Here is a 17,000-nt window from a genome sequence, read left to right on the forward strand (position 1 = left end):
TTTCAAAGGGTGCAGAAGGGACCCACACATTTCTGTAAAAGCTCTGTGGACCCTTCCTCTCCTCATCACAAAGCTTACTGTGGGTACAGGGCTTCAGGATTCCCTGGAGAAATGTGCAGGAATCACTTACAGCATATCTGAACAGCAGATCAGGGTAGCAGGGGAAAGGGACTTCATCTGAGATCAATACACAGATATAATAAAGTTAATCTTAAAGTTAACCTGTTCCTGTGCTCAAAAACCCACACAGTAAAAAAGTGTTTTCTTGTGTTTAAATGGACTTTCCTGCCTTTCAGTTCATGCTCATTGCCTCTTGTCCTGTCACTGGGCACCTCTGAGGAGAGTCTGGCTCCATCTTCTTTACTTCCCCCATGAGGTATTTCTACACATCGATAAGGTCAACCCCGAGCCTTCTCTTCTCCATGCTGAACAGTCCCAGCTCTCTCAGCCTGTCCTCATAGGAGAGATGCTGCAGTCCTTTCATCATCTTTGTGGCTTTGTTCTGGACTCACTCCAGTAAGTCCATGCCTGTTTTTCATTGGGGAGCCCAGGACTGGGCACAGCACTCCAGATGTGGTCATCTCTAGATGTTATTCCTCTCCTTTGGCTGTTTTAGTGTAACCTCTTGTGATCCTGCTCAACTTCCAATAGCTCTGACTTGACAGATGCAGGTAAATGCTCAATAAACAAGCAAAAGCATAAAATAGCTAATGCCTGCCCATCCCTGCCCCCATCAGTTCTGCTTCCAACAGTCAGAAGGACACCAGGGATGCCACATCCCCCAAACAGGCTACAGCACAAAGCAACCCCACTGCACCTCCGTTTACAGGAATCATTTCAGAGAGCATGACTAGGAGTCCAGAGGGAGACGGTGCTGGTCAAGTGGACAATAACTCTAAATAAAGCAAGATAACCTTATGTAGACACTGGTAGGAGGTGGAGGGGAGCAGAGTGTGCAGAAAGCAGCTGGGGGAAACCTCTATAATTAAAACACAGCAGACATCAACTTCTCTGAAAAAGAAGAATGCAAAAAGAAAGGAAAAAAAAGGAGTAGAAGGGGCAGTCAACACAAGAGCCACGGATAAACTGCTCAGAGACCCAGAAGTTCAAGAAGAAAAACAAGAAAATTAAAAAAAGAACATGGAAGAAAGAACCACAACTATTGAAGGTTAGTTTAAGCTTGCAGGGGAAAGCGTAAAGGCAACAAAACAAAAGCAAGGATTAGTGTAAGGTGACAGAATTAAGAGTACAGGTGGCTTGAAATCTAAACTGAGGAAAGGGTACATTATTGTCCTGGGACCACAGCGTACAGTGTCAAGCTCTCAAGTATGTCCTTCATACAAGTGCACAGGCAGTCCACCTGCTCCGGAGGTACAATTAGCAGAAATGCTCTCCTCTCTGTAAAATGCACCTTCAGCAAGCAGAAACAAAGAATACTGTGAGAAGGAAAAAAAAAAATGACATAGCCCTCAAAGTTGTGGTAGGAGCCAGATGGACAAACCACTGCCTAAAATGCTTCTCTCCTGAATCTTCACTGATTTTATCTGCCCAGATGGTTTTCAGTGCAGGGTAACAGCCTAATGACATTGATACACAAGTCTGGGCACTAAGGGAATTAACTGCCAAGCTCGCTGGAATATGTGTTATTTTATCACTAATATCACAAAATGTGTTGTTCATAAAGCCTCTGCTGCCAGAGCCATGTGACACAGGGAAATTCTTGGTTTGTGCTCATATTTCAAAAGTAAGCTTTTTGTCTTCCCATCTGTGGAGCAAAAATTGGAGACACCAGCCCAAGATTAAAAGAGCAGAAAGCAAATAAAAAGAACTTCATGTTTACAAAACATAGTTTTAAACATTTTAAAGAATGTCACTTTCAAGATTTTTGAAATCTTGATTTATCATGCTTGAGATCAGTTTCACTCCTTTTTCAAAACTCCTGGACAGAAAAGCTAACAAGTGCCATGCTGCTTTTCCAGGATAAAAAGCTGTCTTGCCAATTACCATCTCTTACATATAAATCTGATCAAAGAAAAAAAAATGGAGAAAAATAATTATGCAGAAAGTTCCAAAACTTCAAGAACTGATGGTTAAAAAGCAAGGTCTTGGTTCACAATATAGAGACTTCTGTGTGCAAAACACTTGTTGGTAGCACTGAACCAGGGGATTTCTAGAACTTTTTATTTCCTTGTATTAGCAGTTCTTCAGAGAAGGGACACTGGTTTTGCACTGCTTTCAGAAAGCAACTGGTTGCACTGGCACAGAGGCTCATATCTGTGTCTCCTTGGTTCTAGCACCAGACAGAGGATTTAAAGATCAAATGCAATCAAACTGAACTGTTTTTTCCTGTTATTTGACTTCTAAGATCAGGCAATAAAGGGAACATGGGACTAGATGAAGTGTATTTGGATGCTGGTACAGCTTTCAGCATTTTTATGAAAACTCACCTCAAAACTCACTCAAATTTGTTTGGATAAAAGACAAACTTTTACAGAGACTGAATGGAAGGGTCAAAAGTGAAAGACAGTGGTGTAGACTTTCAAAGGCACACAGATATTCAGGGAAAAGGAGCTGTGTCAGGTTTGGTTTTATTTAAAGCCTCCCTTGCATAGTTTTTTAGAGGGAATAAATATTACGTTTGTGAAAGCTGCAAATTATACTAAATGTAGAGAAGCTGCAAACACCAGTTAAAGCAGAACAAAGTCAAGTCTCTTCAAAAGATTAGAAAGACAGATTGACAAAAATAACAAAATGAAGCTATTTTCCCAAGAGACTCATTTAGTATAAAGCTCTTTATATGCCGTATTTCTGCAGGGCAGTACACCCAGGGTCACAGGCTTTCCTGGGCTGCAAATGTGCTACCACAAAGCCCTGAGAAGCCATCTCAGTTAATCTAATCATGGGTGGACTGATATCAGACTTATTGGTGGGAAGAAGACATTTGACTTCTGTGGCTTTCAGATCCTGCTCTCAACAATTGTGTATAAGGTGTATAAGGAGATGGGAAGAGGAAGCTGGACATTTGTCAAATGACTGTGACGGGCACAGAACAGTTTGTTGATTCTTCTTCATGTTAATACATAATTACTTGCTTTCCCCTAGAGCCAATATGCTTCTTAAGCATGGGCATGAATAAACGCCACGTGATCATACAGTCCCGCCAGAAGTCACTGAAGAAGGAAAATAAAGCAAAGGTCAAGAAATCACCTTTGCCAGCATGCCACAGGGGCCAGGGGCCGCTGGGGACGGGAGCATCGGGGGCTCCCCCGGGGCTGGCAGGGCAGGACCTGGCAGCCAGGACCATCCCACTGCCCCACCAGTCTGCAGGGCAGCTGGGGGGCAGCCGGGGCAGCCCCAGCCCTGGGCATCGGGCACCTCCCTGAGGACAGGGATGGGAGAGGCTGGGCAGGGACATTAGCCTGTGGGAGGGGTCAGGATCAGGCCCGGTGAGGGGACCCAGGGTCAGACACAGCCCCAGGGTTGGAGTTTGAAGTCAATTCATTTGAGAAAATGATATCAGAAGCAAAACAGCTTGCGCAGTTTTTGTCTTTCTCCTGCATTTGTTTATATGCTAATTCCTGTAATACTTCTGCGAAAATTACAACTTTGTTTTGATTGTTAATGCTTAAGGAGCATCACTACAAATAGAGCCTGTGAATTCATTCAGTGCATCCTGCAACAGTACAATAAAGCCCCTCAAGCATAGCATTGCAAGGCCCAGACAGGCTCCCAGTCAAGGTATGCACACGTTTTCCAGCTACACGCCATGAGTTGCCTAAATCCTGTGTTCCACTACCCTCGCCAGAAGTGACTCAGAGCTGCTGGCTTGCGCCGGCCGTCCGCTGCTGCCAGAGATGAAAGCTCCCCATCCCTGCAGCGGGGCTGGCCAGCGTGGTTGTAACACCTCTGTATGCAGTTCAACATCTGTGGGCCCTGGCCACCTGCCTGCTCTTCTCCACATTTTTCTCTTCCCGTTGTTACTTCCATTTCCACTGCTGCCATTTTTTTGGTTAATGAGGAAGCTCGGTCAGTTCCTTCAAGAGACGCTTTCAGACTGAGATGCAAATTTTACCAAGAGTTGACCTGGTTAATGCATGGCCAGGAGTATCATTTTCCAAAGACCTCAATAACCTCAGATTTTTCACAAAAGTGACTTTGTGTCTTAAATCACTCAGGTCACCCTAGCAAGGAATTACTTCAGGAACTTTATCCATAATTTAGCAACTTGGTACTTTACAGAAATGATACGTGCAAGAAATGGACTAACAATTCCTCCATTAAAAGCTGTCATTGGGTAAGACAGATGCATGTACATGTTCCATGAAGTACACATGTATTAATAGAGTTTTGTAGATGTTAGTACACAGTGTCATGGGCTTTTGTCCCAGAGGAAATGTCAATTTAAGGAGTTCCTGCCCCAGATGTTGGGTCTTATTCTTCCCCCTGTGCTGCCCCTCAGTTACGCTGACACAACTTGTCAGTAAGGCTGTACAGTAAGCAGCACCTGGGTTAAAAGCAATGCTGTCAAAATGGAAAATCTTGGGTACCTCAAAACCCCCTTAGCTCACTGACCAGTTTAACATGCCTGCTGTAATGGGCTGAGCCTGGCTTTTCAGGTAGGAGGATGCTTCAGCGCGGCAGAAGGGCCTCAGCCACTGTTGTGCCCAGGGAGAGGCTACCTGGAGCTCTGCTGCAGGATTATGCTAACTTAGATTTCTACTTCAGGGGAGAAATTTGTCTTATCAGAAAGGCTTCAGCACTGTTTTAATTTTTCATTAGCTCTTAAAAAGCTAGGCATGAATTTGTATGGCACAAAATTACTTTATTACTAAAGAAATACATCCTGCTTTGCTCATGTCCTCCCATCAAAAATACATAAGTAAACTTCATTCCTGCCCTTACTTAGAATTTTTCCAGTTACAAATGGAGAAATTAAAATGTCTACCAAGTCCCTTGTAGTGCCTTGTCTATTATTCCCTCTCACTCCACTACTACAGCTATAGAGAGACTCATATTAAGGAGCTAGGAAAAACCAGAAATCAGCATGGAATCTGCAAAGCCCACCGACTCCCTGACCAAAAGGCCAGGATTCAGAAGATAATCCTATTTCCTAAAAAGCCTTTAGTTCAGGCACACTTGCTGAATGATTCCATTCAGCCTTCCTGTACACTGGCAGTGGTTTTTCATGGAATGAAAACATTTAGTTGAGGAAAATGTTGACAGCCACTGATTTCATAAATACTTGCCATGATTTATCTCTGATTTTTCTTCCAAGAATTTCTACGCAGAGACTTCATCCATCCAGTCTCCCAGTCTCCCATATTGTTTTCCAGTTATTCCTTTCCCAAGGATGGTCTTTGTTACCTCCATGTGCTGGTAAAAAAAGAAAGAGAGGCTTCTTATTTGTGTACACACATACATACTGTGCATATATGCACACACAGGAAACAGTAGCAGGGTGCTTTTACTTCTCTTTATTCACACGGAAACAGCCTATTATACATGGTAAAACCTTCACAAGCCAACAGTTTTGCTGCATTTCTGAGTCAGAAAAACTTGCAGCCCCGTATTAACAGCAGGCCTAAAACTTGACAAAAGAAATCACCCCTCAATTGAATTTTGCAGTATGACCAGCATACAAATTTAGGCAGTCTAAAAAACTATTTAGAGAGCTGTTCCTTGTTCTTTGCAGATGGCACCTGCAAATCATTTTCAGATATGACAGCACTGCATTCATTAGCAGTGTTAGCAAAATAAATATTTTCAATAACAGAAATACATCAAATGAAAAGGAAATATTGAGTCAGAGCATCATATGCTATAAATAGGCACAACACTGTTCAGGCAATTCTTTTATTTTTATTTAATAATCTATAAATGCATGTTATGCATACAGGATGGACAATGATAGGCTAGTCATTGGAAATATTTGGTCTCTCGTGGAACAAGAGGACATGGTACAGTGGGGTGACATAACACAAAGACTCTAATGTGGAGCATGCAGTTCTTCAAAAAGAAGGGTGCGAACTGCTGTAAACACTCTCCTTCACTTTTCCATTCTTTACTAGTAGTAATGTAGACCCTTGAACAATGAAGCCATTTTTAATGTTATTTGTTACTCATGCACTTCATGATCAGCTTTTCTCTTAGCTTGGAACTTTGCACCATCTGGGTACTGGAACATGTTTTGAGCACTGTCGAGTCAGATATCTACGGCAGAAAAAATTTCTATACTCGATTTTGAGAAAAGCTCTATTGCCCTAAGAACTTATGAAAGTATATTTTTCCAAAGGTAAATGCATATTGGATTTTGTCAGTTTTGTTTCAAGGACAATGTTATATCAAACACCAAGAAATCAGATTACCAACTTCATTGCATTTAATAACCTGGGTCACAAACCCATTCTCTGTATAAAGTAATATATCCTCCCTCTTTCTTTTCCTAATATATATAAAGCACCTGTTCAATACTTCTTTCCCCATGGACAAAAAAGTATGTTAACAACCTCTAGCTGCTGCCAGTAAAACACTTGTTGGCTGTGAACAACACAAATCCTTTCTGTTTTCATTAATTGAAGGAAAGATTGGGTTCATTAAAACTAGGCTGTGCTTCACAAGCAGAGAAGGAAGAGAGAAAGGATATGAAAGGTACAGGATCAGGAAAAGTGTCTGGCAGGTAAGGATGCTATTTGTAGTCATTTTCCTCCATATAAGCCTCAGGATTACCCCAAGAACTGGTTGTACTTTTAAAGACAAAAGAGAAATTTCTACTTATCTGGGAAGGCATATAGGGTGGTCCAAGAGAGCAAAACACCGCTAGCAGAAACCTTCACAGGGAGACTGAGCCACAACCTAAAACCAGAGAGACAGGAGCAAGGAGGCATGATGAACAGGTACAGTAGAAGTAAAAAAAGAAAAACTGATTTGAACACGAATGCAGAGACAACCGCCCTGTGAAGGTGCATGAGTTCCGTCTTTATGAAAACCTCATTAGTATTTACTGTAACTGCACAACAGCTCTAGCCTTGGAGGTAAGTCTGCAGGACCAATATTAATGTGCTGAACCAAGAAGTTTTATAGATTATCAGAGTTTGCCCATAAGAGAGTGCCAGTTTTCTCCCATAGATACGAAAGAGGTACCTCTACCACTACCAAACACTAGACTGAGAGCAGAGCAAGAGATCACGCAGGGAACAGTGAAGAGGATGCCTGATGCCCATTTTGTTGTGAAAATAAAGAGTAAGATGGGAACCTTAAGCCTAACTCAGAGCAGCAGCTAAAAAAGGTAGTCATTCTAATAGTCAGCATGACAACGCCTGAGTAGCTTTGTGGACTGAACTTGAAATCTCTATGCCTCAGTTGCCCACCTCAGTAAAGGAAAGCACAGGATTGCCCTGCTCCACAGGGCAGTTCATTAAGATTCTCATTCATTCTAAATGATGAGGCTGAAATTAGGCAGAGTGAGTTTTTTCACCATGGGCACACAAAAGTAATATCAAAGAGCTGATAAAAAATGCTGGGGATCCCACATCCACGAAAGCTGTAATTCAGAATGTGGGACCCTGTTGCAGGAGGAGGCGCCTGAGTAGTAAACCCAGGAAATTACCAAGGAGTGGAGAAAGGAAATGTACTCTCTAGCTGGCATGAGTGCTAATGATAATAAAATAATCTTTCTAGTTCTGATGTCCCTCCCAGAGGGACCGGGATCGGCGGGAGGAAGGGTCCACCAGGACCGCCATGTACTTGGGGCAGGAGCACCGTGCAGCCATGTCCCAGGCAGGCAAAGCCCCACCATTGATGCTGGTGGGGCTAGGGGCAGCTCTGTGGAGAAGGTGCTGGATCCTGGTGCCCAGAGAGCCTGGAGGTAAGGAAAAGCTCTTCCCCCATGAGGAGAGCTGGGCAGTGGGGCTCGGCCCAGGGAGGTGGTGCCATCTCCCTCCTTGGAGGGTTTCCAGCCCCCATGGAATAACGCCCTGAGCCCTGGTCTGACCCCACGGCTGAGCCTGCTCTGGACAGGGGGGTTGGAGTGGGGACCACCCGAGGTCCCTGCTGGCCTGATGTATCTTATGATGATCCAATGTTCTCAATTCAAGGAGGACATCAGAATGCTGGAGAGGATTCCTGGAAGACCTAATTAAGGATGAATTAAGTAACTGGAAATGGTGCAGTGTAGAGGAAGATTTTAAGGATCTCAATCTTTTTACCTCATTAAGAAGCAGGTTAGTGGATGCATTGATCACTGTCCTTAAGCACCACTTAGGAAGCACAAACTTGATAACAGAGGGCTCTTCAGTCTGCCAGGAGAAGGTATAACAGGATCCAACGACTGAGACAAAGAAAGTCTCAGAAAGAAAAAACATACACATTTTTTTAAATGAACATAATTAAGTATTTAATTTGTGGAAATCCTCTACTCTCAACAGAATGTAAGTAGGCTCAACTGTAGTTGGCATTTGGGCTTTTTATTCTAGGAACGTTGAGCGTTGAATTAACATTTCTTTTTCAAAAAGGATAAACACAGGATAGAGTTTTTTCTGACAAAACACAATGAAAGATGCATATCAGCCGTTGACTGAGAAGATGCAAAAATAAAGTGTAGGAAGAGAGCCTATGGAAGGAAAAAAATCTAGTACAAACACAACAGAAGAGAGCAATAATTAGCTGAAAATGCACTAATACGTGTAGGTATAAAGCACAGGCGTTTGGGAGAAATGGCATAATTAATGGAGAATTTCAATACTGCATGCAGGTCTGGTGCTGAGCTAGAAGCAGAAGCTACAGTCAACACCTGTCCTAATACCATAGTGGCATTAAGAATATATTACAAACAGTGAGTTTTCAGTGTGATCAGGAGTGTACTTCCTGATCAAATCAGATTCACTCTTTTAAAAGACATAGAAAATAACTAGCAAACATTTCTCTTTGTATTAAAGCCTATGTTGGACGTTGCTTTAGTTACATTAGGGGGTGTTAGTATGGCAAGTGAGCGGAGAAAAGAGCTCTGACAAGGGAAACTGTAGAGCTGATCCAAAAAAATTAATTCCTAGTAGGCGTGGTTTCTGGTGTGAAAAAGCTTGAGGATGCCTTCCGGGCATTGAAAATGACTTTCATAACACTTAAGCAGACAAGTGGCAAGATTCATTATATCTAAAAAGCCTAGTATGTTTTAATTCCCTCCTTTTCACTAATGTTTCCTATTTCCTAAGTGCTGCATGGATACCTAGTGGGCCAGAGGCTGAGCTGTTGCGGACACCATGCAATACCACATCAGTTGCATACCACGCCATGCAGACGGTCAGAGTAAGGTTCCTAACAAAGAGCTGTGCAACAAGGAGCCTGCCATATGAGCAACTCTTGAACTGCCACCATCTCCTCTATAAGCACATTCTTCCAGCTGCCCCAATTATCTTCTATGAAAAATGATCTTTTGACCAGCTAGGCTCTTCAGACCCAAAATCCTGAAAGGAATCCAATTAAAGAAATGAGCAGAGTATCAGTACAATGAATGCAGTGACTTCTTCAATCTGAATTATATGTGCAAGTTATAGCAGCCCCATAGATTTCACTCTGGCAGTATCCCTCCAAAGCTACTCTATCATCCTGGTGTTGGACTATGTGATGGGAAGGTCAGAAAAGCTGATTTTTAGTTTTTCTCTTTAGTTTCTTGTTTTCCAGTCTCCGTAGCAATGACCCCATATAAGGTTAGTAAAAACACACGATACATTAAGCTACTAGAAAATATTCCAAATGGTGCACACTTAAAGAACTGACCAATCTGTTTCATAAGTGGGTATAGGTCTGACAGCAAAGAATTTTTGCAAGAACATGGTCTGTATTTATCATATTCTTGAATGATGAGTGCTTAGCAGAAGCCTAGTAAGATCAGGGACTTTATCCATGATCCAATACTAATGGTTCTTTTTCTGCAAAAGTACAAGAACCTTGCCCATCAGCAGTGTCTCTTTCCTGCAAAGTGCACTGAATCACTGCAAGATGCTTTCTTGATAACTGATGCTGCAGGGATTTTTTTGGTAAGTCAATGAGCAGACCAAGTATTGTTTAATTGCTGCATTTTTATCTATATTAATTCAATGCATTTAAAAGGCTGCTGTGGCTGGAATGGAACAGAGGTTGTTAGACTATCAAATATTTCTCCTGTAGGCTGACAAAAAGAAGCTGTCTCTTAAGCTGATGACAATGAAAGACAGCAAATGAATCATTGCTTGAGGAAACCAATTTATTTAGTCACTCTGTGTCACTGTTATTTATTACTTATCAGCACATGCTGTTAGTTCAATTAAATATAAAAACCTGAAGTTCTCTTCCACCCCTCCCCGCACCCCAATTTTTAAAAACACAAAACAAACAAGAAAAATGACATGAATCTGCAGTGCTAAAGCAGAACCCTTTGGGTTTATTGTGCTTCTCTTGTTTTAATTAAGCTCTGTTTATTAAACTTCTGCAGCTAAGGTATGGGGATTATTAATCTTCTTCAGTAGCTAAAGATAAAAGTTAGCAGAGAGAGAGGACATTATAAAAGTACAGTTTAGAGTTCCCCACTGAGATACACATAAAAAAAAATGAAATTAAGTAGTGAGACAAAGTGTTGATTACAACATTTTATCAATAAAAATATAGGGAGCTGCAAACAGCAAACATTTTCTCCCTTTTGCATACAAAGGAATAAGGAATGAAAACTCCTAATTTTTATATATGGGCATGTATATAATTTATAACGTTAGTAGTAAATGTACATGCCATTTCACAATATAATCATAGACGTAAAAAAACCCTCACATACATTTCAGTACTGCCTTTCCTCCTGCATCCTTGTCCTTTGTTTAAGACATGATGAGGGTAGATAACAGAATTCTTGTTCCTCATAAGAGGACTAACTGTTCTTTGCTTAACAGTACAATTAACATGGAAAGCCTTCCTTACAAATATAAATATAAAACATAAAATAAATAATATAAATATAAAATCTACTGGTCCATAGAAAATAGGGCATTTGGAGATTTGCTTAATACACATCTTTGCTAAAGTAACAATAAATTAAAGTTACTCTACCCAACCCTTTTTCAACATTAAAAGGATAGTCTGAATTGCAATTCTAACCTAGTTTACATGTCAACCCTGTCAAACACTGCCCATTGATTCCTGACCCTGATTCCAGTTCTCAATGATAAGCATGTATTATACTCCAAAAGCTTTAGGAGCTGCCATTCTTTGCTGACCACAGCTCTCACTTCAGTTAAGTTCATTGCCTTTGGCCTGTTGGTATTTAGTGAACAATACTGGCAACATTACCTTTTTCTGCAGCAAGTGGAGGTGTAATTAGGGGCCCAGTGGCTCCCTGTTCTCCCCCTCTGTTGTTCATGGTTTGGCTTCCCAATACAAATTTCAGTGTTAAATTAGGGCTGTGGCAGTGAAGTAACATATTTTCAAAAACTGGCCCACTAAAAAGCATTTCAGTCATTCATATCTTTGACATGTCATACTTTTCATGAGACAATAAAAATCTCAGTAAACTTAATTTCTCAGTTCTCAGACAGCCAATGTTTTTATTAAAATATCCCAATGTAGCAAAAGTGCAAGGAACGGGATTCACCAGACTGGAATGACCTTAGCCTGCAAACAGACATAGGTGCCTGCAGAGCCTCGTTATTCTTGCTACAGGAGCAACATTTACCAATGGGAGATTTAGTAAAACCATGATCTACCAATTCCTGTATCAGTTTAATTCACCAAATGAGTAATTTACTGATGATAAACATCATCACACCAAGACATCTATAGAGGCATACTCTTAAAACAATGAAAGCACAGAAATCGCCACAATGGGCTCTCCTGCAAAGCAGATATGCAGATTAGTTAGTGAAACAACTGATGAAGCTCTAGTATTATGTGACCTGACACCAATATTTGGCAAGGAGACATATTTGAATGTCCTAAATCCTGATACCTAACTCTTTCTATTAGTGGTTTCTAGCTCTTCAAAGGTGCCCAAACAATATAAAAGTATAGGCTCAGGAATTTAAAGGGAACTTAGATTGTATAAAATAGGGCCCTACAATGGTAGATGCTACATATTTTAACTTCCTGGGAACAATATGAATAGCTCTATGCCATTTTAGTACAAAGATAAATTCCGTAAGAAACCTATTTCTTTAAAATACCCTTTTTTACACAGTTAAACAAGGAGGCAATCCATTAATAGAGTTGCTTAGATCCACAGAGTATTTAAAAGGGTTAGTAGAAACTGAAGACAGAAAAGACATTACCTGCCTTTATAATGGCAGGAGGTCCCTTCAGTTAATTTTCCAATATTGCATCCAGTCAAGTTTCGCTATATGACAATGTCCTGATGAGGCCTGGAAAGAAAGTTGGAGAAGATACCAAATGATTAATCTTAATTTTGCTTGGGATATAGAGCAGACAGCTTCCTAAAAAGATAGTTTAAGGAATGCCTGTATTTGTAACAAAGCAATCCTACAGCCTGTAGTGATACAGGAACTGGTGCAGCAAAAGAAATAGGACACTAAAGCAGAAGCACTGGGATATGCAGTATATAGACATTCCCCTTTATGGAGGAGAAAATGCTACGGTTGCTAAATCTTGATGAAGAGCAACCTACCTGTCCCCAATTCCAGCAAAGTGGGTTATGCATCCTAGGTCTGAAGCGCCACATTAGGACTGAAGTAACCAGGGTGCTGGTCTCAGCCTTTCCACTCATCTCAAGACAATGAGAGCATCACTTCATCCTTAAACTTCAACATTTCATTTAAGTATACATATAACAAAATTTCCTTGCTCCTACCTTATATTTGTCTAAATTGCAAGTCACTCCTCTTTACTATTCTGCTCCCATCCCCTTTTTAATGTAGGGAAAAGTACTGCTTACAGCTTGTTTATACAGTTTGGGTTCTGCTCTTAGTATATAGCTCTTTGAAACGGACATTGTTAAAGCAACACAGCCCCCTAGTGTGGATGCAATTCACAAGTTTAATTTCCATACAATTACGAGACACTAACTTGAACCAGACTACACATGGTAACAATTACAGTGACTTCGCTTAAAAAAACAAACCTATAATCAGAAGTATGTAGATTGGTAAATTTAATAGCTAAAATAGTTTACATTTGGAGCAGTTCGGCTACCATTTTTGAGTGAAGATGTGCCATCTCCTCAACAAGATGGAATTAAATCATGGACCTTAATTCTGATGCCTCATATCTCAAGGACTGGAAGAATCTGGGGTATCACTTGCGTAAAATAATCCAGCACCATTTTCAGCAGTTAGATTTTCACTACTCATTCTGTTGTGCCAACACAGCAAAGTCAATCAGGATGCTGATCCAGGTTGGGAGGAGCAAATGGACAGGATTCCCTGCTCGAATGAGCTTCCTGATGTGGTTCTCTACATACCCATGTAAACACTAGCTGCACAGCAGTGGTACGGGAGGGAAGAGACAAGGAGGCACCCTGGGAACAGGTAACCTAGCCAAAATATATTAACAGTTCCTCGCCAGTATTCATATTAAGCTTAAATGTCTTTCCCAGTACTTTATTTCTGCCTGTCTTTCCAGACAAGTTCCAACATGCTTAGGCTAAGCAAGCTTTTCTAGTCGTGTCTCATGTCCTCTGTTCCTCTGGTGACCTTAGAAGTCTTTGTCTGCATTTGTTTCACTCCCAATAGATACGTCTTCAATACAGACATGCAGAACTGCACACAGTATTCCAGGTAAGTAAAGCTGAGATTTTGTAAGTTAAGTAAGATTGACTGGAGTCTGAAAATGGAAGACGGGATGCAAGATCATAGATTCGACAATTCATGGTATAAGATACTCGTCTAGAACAACTTTGCAGAACCATTAGATACAAATGACGAAAACTCAGTTTTGAGTCTGACAATAATCAAGACAGATCCCATGAAAAAAGATGACATTTTCCCTTGTGTTTAAGGAGGCGATGATGCACTGAATGAACATGTATTTTTTAAGAGAGATGATTACTTGTGCTCTACAATATAATAACCATGCAGTATTTACATTTATGCTTTTGGGGTCTTTCCCTGTCTGACTAGAGAGTCAGTTTGATTAACTGGTATGTGGATAAACCTTTTCATAAGCTTCAGATTTTTCTTCACCTTTTACGTATTCTGTTCACATATTTTAATATTAATGCCAATAAAGGCCCATGAAACATGAGACTTGACAAAAAAAAATCCACTAGTTCAACATTTAAATTTGGCCATAAATAAGGCCAACAAACATTTTTTTCTTTCCATGTATTGCAGATTGACTTAGCAATAAACATGAAGGTTTGTATTACCGGGACTACATTGCAGGACTTTTTAATCAGTTTTTAATTTGGTGTCTATGCTCCTAAAGTTATGCTGTTCTTCTTTATGCTTCTGCATCAATTAACCACCTCATCTCCCTTCCTGACTAAAGGGCCTATTTCACAATTAATCTTCAATTATCTTCTGTGAAAAGGGCACGTTTACCAGCATCAGTGATCTCATAAAGCTAAATCAGTGCTTATAATTTTAAGATGGGCATGTAAAATGCCATAGAACAACTTACTACGCATTCACGTGCACAAAGCCTTTTTTCAGTTGCTGTTTTTTAGAAAACCCTTGACATGCTTTATCCACAGATGAAAATGAAGTAACTTCAGTTAAGACAACTGCTTTTGTAGGCCAATATTTAAAAAATAATACTAATAACCAAGCAACTATTTACAATCTTTAAAGCTCTGACCATGTAAGGAATCAGCTGGCGAAGAGACGTTTTGCCCCACTCAGGGTTCCCCCACGGTGACTGCTGCTTGTGAAACCGTGCTCCCTCAAATACAGACAGCGCTGCAGGAGAGTGCTACCCAGCAACCTTGCTTGGTGAGATTCACAATGCAGTGCCATACTGCTCATGTTTAATGTGGCATTTCAACAGTATCCGGTTAGAAGAGCAGCATCTTAAATCATCTACACAGATGATTTGATTCCCTACATGCTACCTTTGTGTCTACTTAGAAGCACCCTGAAGTCAGTGATCAAAACTTTCATTCACTGTGATTAATAATTACAATGATTTTAAACAGCAAAGAACATATTTTATAACATAGCTTAAAAAAAATTTATGCAAGGCATTAAGTCTCTTCAGCAAAACATTTTTGAGAGCAAATACCGTAATGAAAAGTGTGTTACAAACAGAACTAATTCTTTTCTGAGGAAATGCCTGTGATTTGTCTCTCCAAAGTGGCACCTTGAAGTCTAATGATTATTCTCTATGAAATCACCATAAAAATAACATCAAAGCCTCTAAACAGAAATAATAGATACTTTTGGCTCTCTGGGGAGTCACGCTTTTCTATTTACCTAATACAAACACAATCAACCCTCCTCCTCAAGAAAGCACTGTGCTTCATCTATAAGGACAGTCAAGATTCATTAGAAAATATTTCTGTTGCAGTCCAGAGTATAATCAGGATCTTTTTCCTCATGCTGACCAACACCGAGTGTATAATATTTTTTCCCAACAAAGTGGTTGATCAAAACCAGTAAAATTATTTTAAGTTTTCATAAATAATTCATGACTCCATTTTACATACAAATTACCTCTTCCTCCAAGTGAAATATTAAATTTATTTTTCAAGGAAAAAATCAAAGAGATATTTAAAACTGAACAACAAAACAGTTGTACAATAATTATTTTAAATATACTGGATTTTCTTAACTGTGCAGTGATATGAATCAATGCAGGAACCCCTATAATTTAGCTGATCTGCTTTTAACCGAAGCAGCAATAGCAGAATATCCTAAAAATGAATTAGCACTGTGTAATCAATCACATGAAGTCTCTCTTATGGTATATATTTTTTTTTATTTTTGTAAACAGCTTAATTTAATTTTCTTGGAATCCTTCTCTTTTAATTTCAAATTTAATTAAGCTGTAATTACAAATCTTCTCTGTCATATGCATAGCAAACCTGTTTCATCTTTGTTACACTACATCTTAAAGTTAGTATATGCAACTTCTTGATACAGACCTTGAAATAATAACCTTTGACAGTTCAACACACTAAAAAATGAACTTTTAAAGGTGACTTGGAAAACCAACAGGAAAATGAAGCTCAGTTCAGAAATAAATGCCCTATACCTCCAGCAAGTAGGCAGTAGAAGGGAACTACATTCTAGTTTATCATTACTTCTAGCAGTATTTCCTTGTTGCCAAACAACTGCAGATATACCGTTCTGCGACGTCACTGAATGGACTTCATACCTTTGGCTGTATCAATTCTTCTGGTGGAACAGGAAGCATATCTCTAATTAAACCTGATTTACATTCAGCTTTCATAGAACACCCTAACTTATGCCTTACCAAGGCATGGCTTCTGCATGAAGTAACCTTTTGCTGTTCAGTGGTTGGTAGAAATACATGGAAACCACACAGGAGTATGCAGTCAGCAAGGAATCTCCTCTGTGGGTGATAAAACCACAGGTGCTGGGAGTACCAGTAAAAAAGGAAAGATACAGGTCTATAAGCATTTGTCCTATTGGCCAACTATTACTGTACTGTACATTTTCCTTCAATATTACGGATTGATTTTTGTTTATACACATTGCTTGGGATTTTGCAAGCCTCATCTATGCTATGGCAGATCGTAGAACTGGCAAATGAACATTGACATGAAAGAAGAGAGGCGAACAATAAAGAACAAGTTTCCCTATTGGTTAAGATATACAAGGTTGCACAGTAGGACTAGGAAGCAAGTGTCCTTGCAGGCGAGCTTTTTTGCTTCCACAGCAGGCAAAGTGAGGTATTCAATGCCTTAAGGATCTAAGGATAGCAGCAGTAAAACTTATTTTTACAGTCTAACACAGTTCCACTAGCCTATGACCTTAAAAATAACAAGACAGCACATCTAGGTTTTGCCAGCTGTCTTTTTCTCATTACCTGCTTTTGCTTCTCTGTACTCAAATAAATCACAAGCTCAC

Source organism: Gymnogyps californianus, chromosome Z, assembly GCF_018139145.2.
Source record: "Gymnogyps californianus isolate 813 chromosome Z, ASM1813914v2, whole genome shotgun sequence".
NCBI classification, from domain to species: Eukaryota; Metazoa; Chordata; class Aves; order Accipitriformes; family Cathartidae; genus Gymnogyps; species Gymnogyps californianus.